This window comes from Miniopterus schreibersii, assembly GCF_964146895.1.
Source record: "Miniopterus schreibersii genome assembly, chromosome: 19".
Classification (NCBI taxonomy): domain Eukaryota; kingdom Metazoa; phylum Chordata; class Mammalia; order Chiroptera; family Miniopteridae; genus Miniopterus; species Miniopterus schreibersii.
This window is the reverse complement of record NC_138119.1, coordinates 3,017,642-3,035,536: the sequence shown is the minus strand read 5'-3', so window position 1 is coordinate 3,035,536 and position 17,895 is coordinate 3,017,642.

Here is a 17,895-nt window from a genome sequence, read left to right as displayed (position 1 = left end):
GGAGGGTGAAAGTTGAAATATAAAGTGTCTTATCTTGATTTTGGTTACCCAGTGTTTGCATATGTCAAAATTTACCAGATTTTATACTTTGACCACATGCAGTGCATTATCTCTATTATATCTCAAAAATATGTTTTAAAATGTAGCAGGAAGGTCAAGAATGGCTCAGTTGATCTGCAATGGTTTGTGAGATACCATAATTTCTTAAAATTTATTAACATGGAAATCATAGAAAAGTTTCAAAGAGAAACTGGAAGACGATGTTAAATTTTTACATGTGTTTAAAAATAATGAATTATAAACTCTCCAACCCTAACTTCATTTCATTTTATACTCAATACTCATAACACATTTCATGTGAATATTTTCTTCTGCTCAGTTATAAGTAAAAAAAACCTGATTTTCAATTAAGGTTTATCTTCTTTCTCAAAATATAACATTTTGAAAACTAAAGGGAACTGGATAAACTTAGAATTATTTTTTATTTTTAAAAGAGGCAATTCAAAATAAACTTCAACAGGTCAGAAATGTGCTGGGTACAAAAAAGGTTTCTGTGCAAGCGTCAAAGGCTCAGATAGGATCCTCTTTATGGATCATCCCCCTTCAGAAATGAACTGAAAAGGGCTGGGCTGCAAATTGCTAAGAAAAATGTTGGACAAAAGGAAAAAGGTATTCTAAGGATAGCAATTTCTATAAATTCAGAAAACCTTCTGTCTCTAACCTCGTTTATATATTGAGTTACAGCTTTATTCTGAAATTTAGGACAAATAATTAACTTGTTAAAATGTATTAAGCAATATAATCTTGCTTGTTGTTTATTGCTTTACAAGTTCACGGTATTATTTTCAGGGGGAACTAAAAGTTAAAAAAATAGATTTATACTCATTTTTTTAGTTTCTGTTTTAAGAGGTTATATCCTATTTTCCATGGTCATGAGTACCTCCTCTACGCATTTTTGTTATTGTTGTCAATCCTCACCCAAGGATATTTTGTCCACTGATTTTTAAAGAGTGGAAGGGAGGCAGGGAGTGGGGGAGAGAAACACTGATGTGAGAGATACATTCATTGGTTGCCTCCTACACACGCCCTGACCAGGGCCAGGGTGAACCTGCAACCCAGGTATGTGCCCTTGACTGGAATCAAACCCTTGACCTGCCATGTGCAGGCTGATGCTCTAACCACTGAGGAACACCGCTGGCCAGGGCTCCTCTATGCATTCTTACCAAAGAACAGCTCTATCCCTTTGGAATGATTAGGCCCTGACAGCTCTACATGAAGTTGAAATAATGGGATTTGGCATCTGAGAGCCCCTTTCTCTTCTCTCATCAATATAGCTGTAATAATCGAAAATGTCAAGTGAAAATGATCGCACTCTGCAGACATCTGTCACTTATAATCATAAAAATTTAGCTGTAATTACTAAAAGTATGCATCATTTCCATGCCTGTTATAGAAAGCATAATTATTTGCAGAGCTTAGCAAAGTGTGCATCATTTTATAGTAATTATATGTAGATAATAAAATATGATGCTAATTTACAAAGAAAACTCAGGATGCTCCTCAATATAGCTACAATTATGTGGACCTTACTGACCGATGGTCAAAAACATGTTATGGTGTTTGAATGATTCGGAAAACTGGACAATAAAATTCTATGAGCCCTGGAGGTATGAATCTTCTCTTCGTTCCTGGTCTCCAGTCATATAAATAAGAAACCAAAACAGAATGTTGACTTATAAAAATTCATGATTCCCCACAAAGCCTTTAGAGACTGTTTTAACATAATTTTAGAGTTTTTTCCAGTTATTTTGTTTTTCTACTGCTGTGATTCATCTCTTTGAAATTTTATCCTCATGTTCCATGGCTAATGTCAAAATTGTGATTTATTGTTATCTATTGAAGTTTTCATATCCAGCAAATTTTTTAAGTTTTAAAATAATTCTAACACTTTGTCCATAAAGTAGCTGTTTGATTTCTATTATATAAGAAGAGTAACAGTTTTATTTCTTCATTTCCAATTTTAAAACATGTATTGCTGTCTTCTATTGTGCTAATTTAGACATTTTGCACTAGTTTAATTTAAAAGAAAATGCTTCTAATAATTCTCAATCAAGTAGAACATGTGTAATAAATTTTTTAGAACCTCTTTGCAAAGTATATTTCTCTCTACTATTAGCTTGAGATATTTATCATCATCATTATTATTATTATTATACATGATAAACTGAATTTTGCCAAGAACCTGAGTGAACTTGAAAGCAGGTGTGTCCCCAGTCAAGTCCTGGATGAAATCACAGTCCTGACTGACAGTTCAACTGGCCTATGGTGAGATCCTAAGCCCAGGACTCAACCAAGCTGCGCTTGTACTTCCAACCCACAAAACCTCAGAGAGCACTTCTTGTTAAGCTCCTGGACAGTCTGCAATATCAGTCAGCGGCAAAGACAACTAATCTTGCATACACTCCAGCAGTCATGTGTTAAAGCTTATGAAGATTGAAGTAAAAATGTCCATTAACAAAAATAATAAATAGGGCAATATATTAAGTAAGAAAGCTGGTTTTCTAGATTACTTTTTATAATATGCTGACATCAATTAAAGAGGCTGTCGCTTCCATAACAATTTTTTCTCTCACAAAACTCAAGGTGTCTATCAGAATTGAAATCAAAGGGGCCCGATGGACACATGAGTAACCTCAGAAATACTGGCTCAGTCCGGCCGGGCGTGGCTCAGCGGTTGAGCATCGACCTAGGATCCAGGCGATCAGGGTTCGATTCCCGGTCAGGGCACAGGCCCGGGTTGCGGGCTGCAGCCGATCAATGACTCTCTCATCATTGATGTTTCTATCTCTCTCTCTCCCTCTCCTTTCCTCTCTCTGAAATCAATAAAGATATATTTAAAAAACAAAAACAAAAAAACGAAATACTGGCTCAGATACTAAAAAGTAAACAACCGAACAAGTTATTAGTTTACTCACACACATATTCATGCAGCTAACATTTAACATGAATCACTTAAGGACTGTGGCCCAAATAAACTGTTATGGGAGCCGATGGGACTGAGCACAGGCAGGGGTGCAAGGTAAGGCCCAACTGACAATGTGACCTTTACACTATGATTTAAAGAGCGGCAAAGACATGTACAGGTGACAAGTCAGTGGTGTGATGGTTGGGGAAGGGAGAAAGGTTGATAGAAGATTGAGTTGGAAAAGCAATTTGTGGACAGATCTTGAAAGGTCTTTTTTCATCAAGCTAATGATTTTGGATTCTGTCCTCTAAGCTACAGACAGGTTTTTAAGCAGAGCTATGACACGACCAGCACTGCCCTTCACGACTGTAACGTCAGGGGCTCCGTGAGTCAATTTAGTCGATTGGGAACAAATATCAATCCAGCAGGATGTTTGGCACCACACAGACAACAGAGCTGGCTGATTGACTGAGTGCCTCACACTTCCAGCCACTTGTTTTGACATGTGTATTGATAACCTCAGAATAAAAATGGTATTTTTAGCATGCCTGATCTAGGCCATAATTTTTCATGGCAGTTATCTCTGAGACTTAATTCTATCACCGGATTACAAGTACAAATACGACGCATATATATAATTTTGATGAAGACAAGCAGTGTGCAGTGCATAAGCTAGAAAATAATATTAAAGGAACAAAAATGGTACAGTGAAAGCTTTTAGAGAATATAATCACGTGCTGAGTTAAGTAGTGGAAGTTAAGGCTGATGGAGCGAGACTTCAAGGCTGTATTTATTTTATGTCACCATTCATAGAATCAGGAAGTTCCTGCCAAGTAGTAAATAAGTAATCTATTTATTTTTGTCCATAAAACACTGTGCATTTTAAACTGATCCATGTTTTCTTGCATTATTTATGACAAGGAGTCAATTTGAGCAGGATATTATGTTGAACATCAAGAGTAAGAAAAAGTATTACAGAAGAGATTTAAATTAAATGACACAGAGATGATGTTCATGCCTGGGTCTGCTCTAAGGGGGAGCTACGTAAACAACAGAAGTCAAGTTCTCAGTACCTGAACTGAAGAAAACTAAAGGATTTGAGGGCTCACTGCCTTCACGGTGTCAGGACCATTGGTGATCTGCAAGTGAATAGGTGGCCAGTAGGCAGACATGAGAAGGGCTTTGTAGAAAAAGCAGGGGAGTGGGTTAGACGCCTTCACAGTGCTCCCCTGACATTTTCCTTTCCTTATGGGTTCACATATTTATGAGCAAAATGTTGTACCTGCCATTTCTCCAGTAAGGTTATCAACGAACAAACAAAACATCAAAATACAAATTATTCCAGTGAACAGATTTTCTGCAATTTCCGAGAACTTTGGCCCCCCCCAAGCATTGGGCGGGAAGCTCTACCTGGTTATGTGGATGAGGTCACTAAGTAGGTAAAACATAGGACTATAACGGAAATAAGCATGCACACCGATGCCCAAGCGGCAAGCATGAAACAGTCGGGCAAGCACACGCAGGAGCCTTCACAATCCCAGATGGACTTGGCGCGGAGAACTCAGGAGGCCTCAGGTATCTGACTTGTGCTCAGCTTCTTCTTGTCCCCGTCGTAGTCCCTTGAGGCTGCACAAGGCCTCCTCTGATAGACTTTAAAATCAGACAGGCCCAAGAGCCCAGGTTGTGTCTGTTGGCTGGCAGAGTAATAGCTTTGTTTCTCTCTAAAAATATCTCGGTTTAGATGATAAATCATAAGATCACCTATTTACATTGTGTAACATCTTCTCTAGCATTTTTTTTCTTGGCCATCCACTGGCCTTCACCTTCCCTTAAGGTGCTGTATGTATATCCTCTTGTCTTGGAGATTTAGCATTGAGAGCCTTCGCTCTCAGTTAAATATTTGGTTTGCACAATGGTTCTTCTTTGGGAGGCACGCTGACTGGTGAAGAGGGGGCATGTACATTGAATGCGTGTCCTTGGCGGCAGCACTCATGGAATTCCAGACTCCATCTGTGGATTGTGCGGTGCTAATGGACAGGTGCGGTAACGCAGGAACTGGTCAGAGCCCGCACGAACGGTAAGAGCACCAGATGGGACTCGCTCAGCGAGAAACCCCAAAAGCTTTCCCCTCTTTCTAGAAAATTACCAAAAATATTGATTGTATAAAATGGAACCAAACGCATGGATATGGGGAACAGACTGACAGATGTCAGAGCGGAGGGGGCAGGGAAGACTGGATGAAAGAAGGCGGAGAGAGCAGCCAAAGAACATATATGCGGCCCATGGACACAAACAACAGTGTGGGGAAGGCCGGGGGGGGCAGCGGGGCTGGGCTAGGTGGGCAAATGGGGGGGTGGGAAATGGGGGGAAAATTAAAATATATATATTTATTGTGAAAAGTTATTTGTTATAGTGATGGAAAGTACATGGATTGGAAATGAATTGAAAACACACACACACACAGAACACAGCCCATTTAAACTTCCCAGAATTTTTAATCCTGGCATCTGGCCTTATGACATCATATCATCTAAGACACAACACGACCTACGGACCTGGTCCTATCAGCAGATAAGGCTCCGCCTCTTACACTACATCTGCTTTGGTTACTCACTGGCCCCAAAGAGTCATTTCACTAGTTAGTTAAAGCAATAAACATTCCTTTCATTGGTTTGATTATATCCATTATAGCCTCACACTGTGCACTGCAATTTTTACATAACTCAAAAGAGCATCTAAAATTTGTATTTTAACATCTACTTGCAATGTGTTCCTTAGTAAAAGTCCTGTTTGTGGGAGTTTTCTTGCTTGTTGCCTCCTTTTTCCATGGGAGACCTCAACAGGTTTTTCGTCATTACTGTGAACGTCTGACAGTGACAAAGTCTGCGTCACGTCCGAGTTTGGTTCTGAGGCTCGTGTTGGGTTCTCACTATGTTGCTTTGTAGCATGGCTTGAAAATTTCTTTTACTGAAAGGTGGATGTGACATATAGGGAAATGTATTGTACCAAGCAGCACGTATTTTTCAACATACGGAATTGTCCAAAGCATCTTAACCACCCTGTTCCTTCATGGGACAACAAAATAATCTGTATTAGTCTGTTTTATTATTAAGTTTTATATCCATGTAAAATAAACACTGGAAAATATCGTCCTTGCTTAGAAGCATATATAAATGCTATTACACTGCTTTTTAAAAAATAATAGGATATTCAAATAAGATAGACTGGCAGAGCTAATGAATTTATAAGTTAGAAATAGGTCTATATAAACAGTCCAGGTCATTTCATTTATCACTCAGAATAAACCACATTAAATATGAGAGTGCACTAGGATTATAAAAGCTCTACAAAGAAAATTTCCTCCAGCTTTGTTACTCTCTGAACAATTTAAATGTGCTCTTGAGTCCATTACGCCAGCATCTACATCATGTGGATCCTAAAAACACCTCCCTGTCCAGCAGGTTTATGGAGCTGAATGTGGCATTGCTGTCCAGCACCTTAACTTGACTTTATTTCAGTGTCTTAAGTAACATTGTTCCTCTTACATAATCCCTGGTACTATAAATCTTTTTTACTTAAGAAATAATAAAATAAGCTAAATAAGTTGTGAAATATACGCCAAGTTATCTACAAAAAAGGCAACTCATAAAAATGTTAAAGTACTTAAAATGACAAAAAAATAAATAAATAAATAAAAAATGAGCGCATGAATCTTCTAACCTCAAATGTAATGTTGAAAAAGATCACTTTTTGGAACTTCAACATGGCATTGAAACGTGAGAAGCTATCATCGCACCATTTGTCTTTATGAGGGTAAAATGCACTTCAGGGGATGTAGTTCCTCAAAGTCTAAAAATCTCTACACTTTAACATAGGATGGGCAAAAAAAAAAAAAAAAGTGCACACTGACGTGCTAGTCATTGTTTTCTATTTGATATCAACGCTACTTCATCCCCAAATGTTGCAGTTCAATGACTGTAATAGGTTTGTGAATTGTATAGACATTGTTATAAATTCTGACAACTACAGCCTCTGTTTCATTGGTAAAATATTATAATTTGCTTAGATGTAATTACAGATCACATACTTTCCATACCAAGTATATTTCTGCTCTATAGATTTCACAATTCAGTCATTTAACTGTCACACCTTAAACTTTTCAATCTCCCAGTTCTGGCACAGTTCTGGTCCAATTATTGTTATTCAAGACACACTGGTTGACTCCTTATGCCATTTATATTTCTGAAAAATTACAACTAGGAATAAGAAAATTAAGAGCAGGGAAAGACAGGTGCATTTGTACACCTGAGAACAGAAAAACGGAGTTTGTGCATCTTACTCAAACACTCTGAGGAGAAACTGAGACAGACATTTGTGTTTATGAGATGGGTGAGATGGTCAGGTGGTCAGGTAGTCAGGTATTTGGTTAAACAACCTCAATATATTTCCATAGTTGTATCTCCAGAACAAGGAGAAGATGGTAATAAGATAAAGGATGGTAGGAAGCAAGAGAGCTTGCTCACGGCCTGCAAGGAGGTATGTAAAAAAAAAGCAGAAGTGAGCAAGACCACTAAAGCAGGGGGTCAGTGCCTTGAAGACCTGCCCCAGGAAATCTTGGCAGGAGCCGAAGCTGGAGCCTTGTAATGCTGTGAAGGCAGGTTCTTAACGCGGGTTGAAGGGGTGACAGGTAGGTGCTGAAGGTCAGTGCAGGCATCGAGCCTACGGTGACAGCTAGGACACTGAAGCCAGGCAGCATGAAAACAAAGTGTAAGAGGTGCTCATAAGACCAGGCCATGCGCCTGGTAAAGCATCCAGTTCAGGTGGCAGGGAACAGACGCAGGAACAAGGCCCTCAGAGGCAGAGCCATTCGTAACCTGAAGAAGGGAGGTTCGCGTGTTATGTCTGCTGATCGTAAAGACTGCAGCGTTTGGGTGGAGCCCTCGGTCTTCAGACACTGCAATGTCCTGAGTTATTAAAACCTCAAAAACATTCCTTGTCCGTAGTAACGTAACTGGAAATGAGGGGATGGAGTCAGCGGCAAGCATAAAATACATTGAACATATTTATTCTACGGTATCCGCTTATGTTAACACTTTTATTTGTGACCAAACTTCATCTCCCTAGAAAATCTGGACAATTACATAGTTCATACTAAATAGTTATTGGTTTTTTAGTGTCTTCAGAAAACTATCTTCATATTTAAAGATGATAATTAAAGAGTGGCCGGAAGAATTAATTTTAGGATGAGAGACCAATGGAAAAGTGAAATTCACTGACCTGAGAAAATGAGGAAGATATACTATTGTGTAATTATGTCATGTGATAAAAGTGTCTAATTAAAAGGTTCAAGATCAATATGGCATCAACTGTGTCCAAGTCCATGTTCCAACATTTCCAATTAAATACCTTGGCTAAGTCTTGACCTTAAAGCAGTAGCTACATTAAAAATGTATTCATCTTAAGATTATAAAATAGCATATTGATCTTTTACAAAAAGTTACATAATTAATCCCAACTAACTGCAATTCGTGACATCAAATTGGCCATTCCAATTTCACCTGCAATTCGGAGGGTGACTTTACCACTTTATAGTCGTGATTTTGTATTATCCCAATCCCTTTAAACACTCTCGTGAAAGGCTCACATAGTAGATTGCCACTGTCAAAATATTAAAGTCATTATGCTTCATCCATTTCTAAAAATATTAGACATCATTAGCGTATGCCCCAGCCTACTCACTTCTAGATATGTACTCAGGAGAGTAAAACTCAGGCTCACACAAAAATCTTGCAGCATTATCCACAAGAACTAAGAAAGCATAAATAAGCCAAGTGCCCGCCAGCTGATGCACAGACAAACAGTATCTGGGATATCCATACAATGGAGAAGTGTTTAGCCATGAAAAGCAATGATTTGGTGATGTATGCTGTAACATGGATAACCCTTGAAAATATGTTAAGAAGCCAGACACAAAAGGCCGCACATTATATGATTCCTTTAATCTGAAATGTACAGAACAGGCAGATGTATAGAAACAGAAATATTAGCATTTGCCAGGGGCTGGGGAGAAAGGAGGAATGACTTCTAATGAGCATGGGAACCGTTGGGGGTTATGAAAGTGTTTGATATTGTGATGTCTGCATAACTCCAGAATAAGCTAAAACCCACCGAATTCTACACTTAAATGTTAAGGTAAATTTTAGGGCATGTTGGTTGTATTTCAATAAGACAATGTTTTCGGATCAAATGTTATTTGACTAACAGGAGCGTTAGTCAAATGAAATTGTACATTCTAAAAGAAAACAATGTAACTGGGGCACTCAATGCACACCGTAACGATGAGCATGAAAACAAAGTTCTCTAGACACGCAGAGCAGCAAGTACCAATGTGAGGAGGAGCATCATCGGAGGACAGAAAGGGACCCGAGTGATGCATATAAAAAATATGAGAAATAGAACGAAGCCATAGGAAACAGGCTAGTACGTCAGCCCCAAGTGAAGTTTATCCGAGGACTGTGAGCCGCGTTTACCATTTGAGAGTCTTTTCCTGTAATTCACGTCATCAGTGAAATCCTGACTACAGCCATAGCTTCGTGAAAGAATAGTTTACCGATACCTAGCCAAGATAATATTAGCCAACCTCTTCCATGATACAAAAAAATAAATGTAGACAGCAGTTACCTTAGGGAAGGGGTAGAGGGTGTTATAACGTAGTTTGTAACTATCCGACTTGAAAGGTAGTTTAATAAGAGAATGTTTCTTTGGGGTTATTGAGTTTCCAATTCTTAATTCCAAGAGTACTGGCATACGCCTTTGAAGTTGAGTGGTGGGCAGGGCAGGTGCGGAAGAGGAAGGGTTATAGTGAAAATATACAGAGTGCGAACTTTTTTTTCTCTCCCCTAGACCAAGCTGGCTCCATGTCTTCTCTCTTTACAAAGGGTCATTTTCACAGATTCTCATTCTTGCATCAACAAGCACCCTGGTTGGCACCGCTCACCACACTGTCATCTTCATCTGCCCGAACACACTCTCTTTTCTAAACCGAGATACGCTGGAAATCCACTCCACAGGCATTAACGGATGGATCATTAAGGATTTTCCCAAAACACAGTGCTACTCATGTTCTCGAGTTTGGTACTTGTGCATTTCAAACATCGGCATCTTCTTACCTTTGCTTTACCTACTACGTGAGAAGACAAATCTAGCAATTCTACTTATATAATTATGTCCCGTTTAAAAGTATAAAAACATATCCATGTTAACAATCCAAGAACCTTTACCTGCACGTGACCTGTTTTGAAATTCTATGTCCCTATTGCTGCTATATCCACATAACATGTTTGTTTCCTTTGCTTTGTCCATCTGACGTCCCCAATATTTTCAAGTCTGGTCAATAAATGATTTCACAGTGTCTTGTTCTGAGGTTATATTTTTTCCTCTCAGACTGCTTTTGACTTTTATATTCCATGGAAATGTCTCAGATAATAACGTGTATTCTTTTACTTGCTGTACCAAAACGTGATAATTATTAACACCTTCGCACCGTCCTTCCCATTAACACGTGTTATATATTATCCCTCTGCATCATCTTGGGGGTTACACAAAGCAACCATTTCTATTAGCCCGCAGCCAATGATGTTTCTGAAGACACAATAGGAGCCAACAGACATGAACACTGAAATACTGTCTGTTTTCAAGGTCATGACTGAGAACTTCATTTGGTATCTAGATGTGACATCTAACCTTCTTTGTCACAGAGTCTGCAGCACTGGAAGTCACTCCATCTCTGTTAGTTATGTAAAGTATATATTAGGTTGTGAAATATGGAAAATACACAAGGGATTCCGAACTGAGTAGTCTTCTGTTGTCAGAGTTCCTCTTTATCACTGTGGGCTTGTACCCACACTGATCTTCAGTCACAAATATTTTTGAAACATAATCTTTTAAAAAATAACAATATTTTTTAAAAAGGTAAGCTATAATTTGGGGTATAGATAAAATAAATATGAAGAGTAGTATGTTGGTGGTGGTAACAGTAGTTCAAGGAAAAAAATGATATTTCAATCAGTTTTGTGCAGTCCTAGATTCTGACCAATTTGGATTTTCTGCTAGTTGAGATGTGATGCATTTTTTAACACAAAGCAAAATTACTCAGCATTAGCTATAATAACGGACTATTTGCCTGTCAATGCCATATGTCGTTGAAATACTAAAAATAAACTTGCAACTCAGAATAGGTTGTCTAGCACCATTATTTTTAGCAATGCTCTTGGGAGATACATAGCACATAATAAAACCACACAGTCATACAAACAGTGCTAATAAGAACTGAGTACAGGGCACTTGGTGCTCTTAAGGAGGCTAATTTCTTTTAGTTCTGGCACCAGGTAAAAGCTAAATTAGAGATTAAACAGAGCAAAAGGCAGAGAGAGACATGAATTCCTGCATGGTACTCGGTAGGCAATAAACTTGGGTTCATCTGCTTGTTTTTTCTCTTTGATACGTAATTGGATGGGCATGATTTTCAGATGATCATTTTACCCAATAAATAAGCAATTATGCAGTGGGAGCCTAAGAGATGATTTCCCCAAGGGTAAGTAGGACAGTGCAGTTGGAGAGTAGGGTAAAACAGGGCTTCAGCGAGAAGGTGACTGAAGCTTTATCCTCAAGTTTATCTTCATAAAAAAAATACAAGATCAATGTCCTTCTCACACACATTTAAACAAAAACATCTTTGCACTTTCCTCTTTTATAGCAATCAGCAACAAAAATCTGTTTTTTAACCCTTGGTTTTTCTGCTGCCTCACTATTGGAACTATCAAGGCTACATTTAATGTCCAAGTACAAGGGCGTATGTCTACAATCTGACAGATTTGGAAAACAATGTGTGTATATGTGTGTGTGCACATGTGTGCACGCGTGCCTGTGTGTGTACATCTCATACAAATTGAGAGAGAGAAAAAAAGAAAGAGAGCAAGCGGAAAAGATTTTAAAAAAAGCAAATATGACAAAATGCTAACTTTGGGGACATCTGGTTGAAGGTTATACAGAATTCTTTGTACTGTTCCAGCAACTTTTCTGTAAGCCTGAAATGACATCAAAATAGAGGGAGGGAGGGGGGAGGGGGGGGGGAGGGGGGGAGGGGGGGAGGGAGGGAGGGAGGGAGGGAGGGAGGGAGGGAGGGAGGGAGGGAGGGAGGGAGGAAGGAAGGAAGGAAGGAAGGAAGGAAGGAAGGAAGGAAGGAAGGAAGGAAGGAAGGAAGGAAGGAAGGAAGGAAGGAAGGAAGGAAGGAAGGCCCGCTTCTTAAAATTCCAGGACTCTGCTCTGGGCTGTCAGGAAGGAAGACAAAAGCAGACCCACACATGTTCACGGCATCTTAAAACTATGACAAATCCAAGCTCTACAAAAGGAGAAATTGTCAACACTTTTAGATAATAGGTTTCTTTTCAGAACACAGTGGAAATAAGTACATGAATAGCAGAATCTGCCCCTTTGCACAAAATATTTACTAATAGCTGCTCCTTGGTCCCAGGAGGCAACCCTTCCGAAGGAGGGCACTGTTCTGCACGCTCCAATCTAGGAAACGGGGCAGCACTAACCGGCCTCTAAATCTCCGTCTCTGATGGAAATAGACAAGAAGGCCTGTGCCCTTCTCCTGGGGAACAAAACATGTGCCTTCCCCCCAGCGTCTTTTATGAAGCAAGCCTACCGTCCCGACTAGACTCCCATGGAGAGTGAGGCAGAGATCTAACGAGGAAATCAAGCTCACTTCCATCCCCGCTCTATTACTGCCAATACCTTCAGGGGTCGTGTATGGACAAGTAACTGGACAGCGTGGCCGCTATACTATCTTGCTTGATTATATTTCAGCTGGATTGATTTTTTTTTAATCTACAGAAAAGCAGGGAATTTTTTTTCATTCTTTGGTGTTACACACAGTTAAATTTGTCATGTAGTAGAAGAGTCGTGATCCTGCTGATAACAGAAACTCCGATATATTAGAAACAGACCCTCAGAGTCTATGTTTACAATCATCCCAATAAAACCATACAATCATTTATCAGCATCGACTCTCCCATCATACAAACAGGAGTCTACAAGTCACGCATTCTTTCATTTATTCATTCAACATTTATTTATCATCTCTTATGTGCCAGAGGTTCCTGTAGGCACCAGGAATTTGGTCATAAAACAGGAAAAAAAATCCCTACCTTTGATTGAGTTTACATTTGAATAGGGGGAAATAGCAATAAATCAGTGATTAAATACAGTACAGACTGTATACAGTGATTAGTGTGATCAGCTGCCTCCTGCACGCCCCTTACTGGGGTGGAGCCCACAACCCTGGCATGTGCCCCGACCGGAATCGAACCAGCAAGCTCTTGGCTCGTGGGGTGAAGCTCAATGCACCGAGCCACACTGCCCAGGCTAGGTTGTCATTTTTAATGTCTTCATCATGCACACGTTGGTCTACTTTGACATCGAGTACAACTTGCAATAAACGTGATAGCTTCTCCTACAATATCTTTTAGAGACACAAATGTGTTCCTGATTTTTTATTATTCAATTATTTCAGCCGTCAATTCCTGGTGAGTTAAAAGCGTATGCGATGATCCTCGACCTTAAAACTTTTCATGTGGTTTATTTCCTGCCTCCGATGAGTTCATGAGCACAGAAGCAAAATCATGAGCTTTTCAAATGTAAAGTCTCTTTCTCTTCTGAGCTCCAAATGGTTCTCCTCCGCCTTGGTCCTTCTTGGCAGCAAGTATAAAATTACCCAGCATTTAATAGAACCGGCTATTTTCTCCCCGAACATTAGTTTTATTTATTTGCTCCATCTAAGATACCATGCTGTATATTATCCTCGCTGTTGTCTTCACCTGGATCCATTCCAGAGAGAAACCGATGTTTCCAATGGTTTTGGAGACAGTATTTCAGAGCTTGAAGTTAATTTTAAGAACCATTAAACCCATTAAAGTAAAACACTTCAAGCATTCGCCTTTGCTGTTTTCTACCTCCCCCACTCACCATCTGCATCTTTTCCCCTTCATGTAAAGTAGGGGAAGTACTTAGCAATCTACCCGTAGAACATTCTCAATTGCTCCCGTGTTGACCCGTCTTCCTTCCCTAAATCCCCGCATCACTAAAGAATCATGCTGGAGTCAAGCCTTCTGTCCAGCCTCCCCTCCAGCTTGCTGTACTGTGTGTGGCTCTGTGTGCTGCATTCAGACTTCAGACTACAGGCTTCCTAGGAGAGAATGACATGATTTTGCTTTATTTCATCTTTCTCTGACCAAAGATACCCCCTCTGTGTGAAGTTTTCACTCCGACCCTGGCAACAGCACGTTGCGCTGCGTAGCTGCTGGCCGCCTCTGGTTCCCCAGCACTGCCCACCTTCCTGCTGCTTCAGGAAGAGGGGGGCTGTCTGCTGGGTTAGCGAATGAACCAGCATCAGGGTCACTGAAAGTACCCCGATTGCTCATGAACTTTAAACATTATTTTCTGTTTTTAATGTCTGCAGTAGTTTTCACATGACCATAGTTCATTTTTTCTTTGTGGTAACTGCTACAGTTCTGGCAGCCGCACATGTAAAATACAGACAGGAACTGTCATCCTATTTGTTTTTTAATCAAGCAAAGGTGCCCACCTTTTGTATCCCGTCGGGGGCAATCGTGCTGTCTGCCACTTCTAAGAGTCTATCTCCTTCCTTCTCTACAACTAAAGAAAAATTGATTGACTGATTTTAGAGACAATAAAAAGAAAACAGGAAAAAGGAAAAATTATTTTTTAGAGGACTCAGGATTTATTCTTAAAAATTCTCTATGTATCATATAGCAGAGTTAACTACAGTACCATAGGACATACGTACAACGTGGTACATAGGAAGTTTGTACCTGGTGACCACCTTCCTCCAACACCCCCCCCCAGTCTGATAGCTTTCTCTATGATTTGTTGGTGTTGGTGGTGTTGTTGGGGGCGGTTCAGATTCCACATGTGACATCACACAGTAGTTGTGCTTCTTGATCTAACTTATTTCACCTAGCATAATGCCTCCATCCGTGTTGCCACAAGTAGTAAGACTTCCTCATTTTTATAGCTAAGTCCTACTCCGGTATGGGTGTGTGTCGTGGGCGTGGGTGTGCCTCTTCCCAGGTTACGACGTCTTCTAGAGGTGGTGGACACGCTCACGGCAACGGCACGTTTCAATCAATGCTTCCCCGTCCCTTCGTCTGCAACAGTCTATACAGTGTCTTTTGCTTCATCAAGAGACCTGCCACTCCTGTGAACTCCTCAGTCCCATGATCATTTATAGTAACTCAAGTTCCTTTCCACTACCAGTTCTAGAAGCTGCAGCACCAAGTCCTAGATATAGTCTAAAAGGATTCCTAGTCCACCCAGACAGCTGAAGCTGAATTCCCTCTAAAACAATTATCATTACCTCTATTCACAACATTTCCTTTTACAACAAATACAAAGTTCACCCTGTACAATTCCTCACCCAACCAGCAGTACCTAGAGGAGCTAAGAATCCCAAATAGAGACCCTCTGGGGGAACCCTGGGAGGTCAGTATAAAGATTTCTACCGCAAACGGCCTTTGTTTCCAGTTCCAGATACTCCCTAGAAACAGCACCAGGAATCTCTTACTTAGACGGAGAGGATGTTAGCCCTTTGTTCCCAAACTTGACTTAACCTACTGGAATCACTGGCTTAACCAAAACTTTTCAGTGGAGACCTCACGACCCAGGTATCAATAACCTATGTTGCTTAAACTTACAAGAGAGTTACAATTCACAAATCCTCAAAACCAAACTGGAATTATGGTGTGGAAACCAGAAAGCTCCAGTGTAGCCACTGAAGGTAGATTTCTGCATTAGCTTTAGTTTCAGTAAAAATGTCTAAATACACCTCGGAAAGGTTACTCTGAGGAAAAGTCACTGATGTGGCTGACATCCTGTAAAGTACAGAGTACAGTGTCATTAACATAGGGCACAGCTGGAGCAGTTATGATGGATTGTCTGCATCGTAAACTTCTCATTTCCAAATCAACTAACCTATTTTGAGGTTTTAATGTCATACTAAGAAACAAGCATATCAAGGTTATTTTAGGTAATTGTTGATGGAGAAATCTGTAGAGAGTTTGAGTGAAATCTTTCTTAAATTGCTCAAATGTCTTAGTAGTTCCAAAGTCCCTGAAATTGGAAATCAACATAAGACCCAAAATGCCTTTGTAGTCATGTACTTCAACCTTAAGTTTCAATATTAATCTTTTCAATATAGTCTTTGGAATTTTATTTTATAATCTAAAACACCTGAGATGAGCTTGCAATATTAGTTTATAAATTCACTCCAACGTAAAAAAAATCAATCTGACTGAAGATGAGAAAATCTGTTGTGATATCTGTATCTGATGGAGGGTAGCCCCAGGAGCATGATGAAACAACTCTAAAAATACAGCAAAATCATTACTTGAAAAATACCCATATATTGCTTTAACTGTTTAACTTTCAAAAAAAATCACGTTCTATGCCAATATGCATGAATTTCATTATTTTGCACGGCATGTTAAATCGCTTACACATATTAAAAATCAATTTCTAGAAAAATCTCTCCATTGCAACACTCCACACGGAGGCAGATAAACCGTGAAAATTCATTGAGCATGACTTTATAATTAACAATATTTACAGCTGGCTTCAAAATCTACAGAGAACACCTAAAAGTTGCTAAACAATATTACATTTCTTCCTGTTCACGGCCTGCAGAAACTGGCACAGTGCTCTGAAATCAAATGAAGTGAGCAGCACACTGGAAGTCATCTGCTATTCATAGGGAAGTGCGACTGGCGTGAGGTCTCTAAGGCACACCTGCTGACATATCCATGCACGATACTAGCCTGATGAATCCTACTTGCTGAGGACAATGTTCTCAGTGAAGTCAAAGCTAAAACTATTCTTTAAGGACAAAAGAGAAATAATTTCAGGTTCGGATTTAGCATGAAAACTTAATCTTTCCATCTAAGACAGTCTATAGTGGTTTCTACAATTTCACAGTTACCGCAGAATGAAAAACAACAACTAAATGTCTGGAGAGTCATAGAGGCATAAACATGCCCAATCTCCTGGGTTTCTGATGTAGGCAGCTGGAGAAATACAGTAATTTGATACGTGCTGTAAAAGACACACGCAAGCTATGGGCTGTTGGTGGTGGCGACATCACTTCTAATCACATTCTACTGGCTACATCTCAGTTGCATGGCTGCTACTAAATGCAGGAATCTGTAAGATGTACTTATCTGGGTTCCCTTTTCATAGGGGTCACCCTGTATTCTGCACATTTAATCAGACACCCCCTTCCTCTTAGACACCATGATGTTTCCTGGCAGAGGCCATGACCAAAACAAGACATAGCACTGTTAGTTTTGAAAGCTCAATAGACATGCTAGCAGGGATCAAACTGCTTTTCTTGAAATATCTTAAGTCCTAAAGGTGATATGTTCTTGGAAGACTACATCTGGCTATTGCCCTGAGAATACAACTAAGAGCCAGAAGGTCCCGAGAAAGGCCATTTGAACCCCTGGATTTACCTGTGCCTGGCTAATGTGAACCAATACCTTTGTTTTAGTTGTTTATAGATGGTTTAATTGACTTCTGTCATCTGCAATAAAATATTCACCATAAATCCTGGATAACTCTAGCATCTTGTTTGATGGAGTTCCAGACGTATGGGGTACAGATTGCACGTAAGAATTCTTTAATCTCGCCTAAGAAATTTCTCAGCCGTTATGTTCAATGTCTTAATCAACCTTCATTGATTCATTGCTACAGGGTAACGGGAAATGCAACATTCTTGGCTGTGATCTGAAGTAAGCGAAAATGTTGAGCTTTCGTCCTGAGTTGACCTGATGGTCAATGGCTCCAAAGGAAAACAC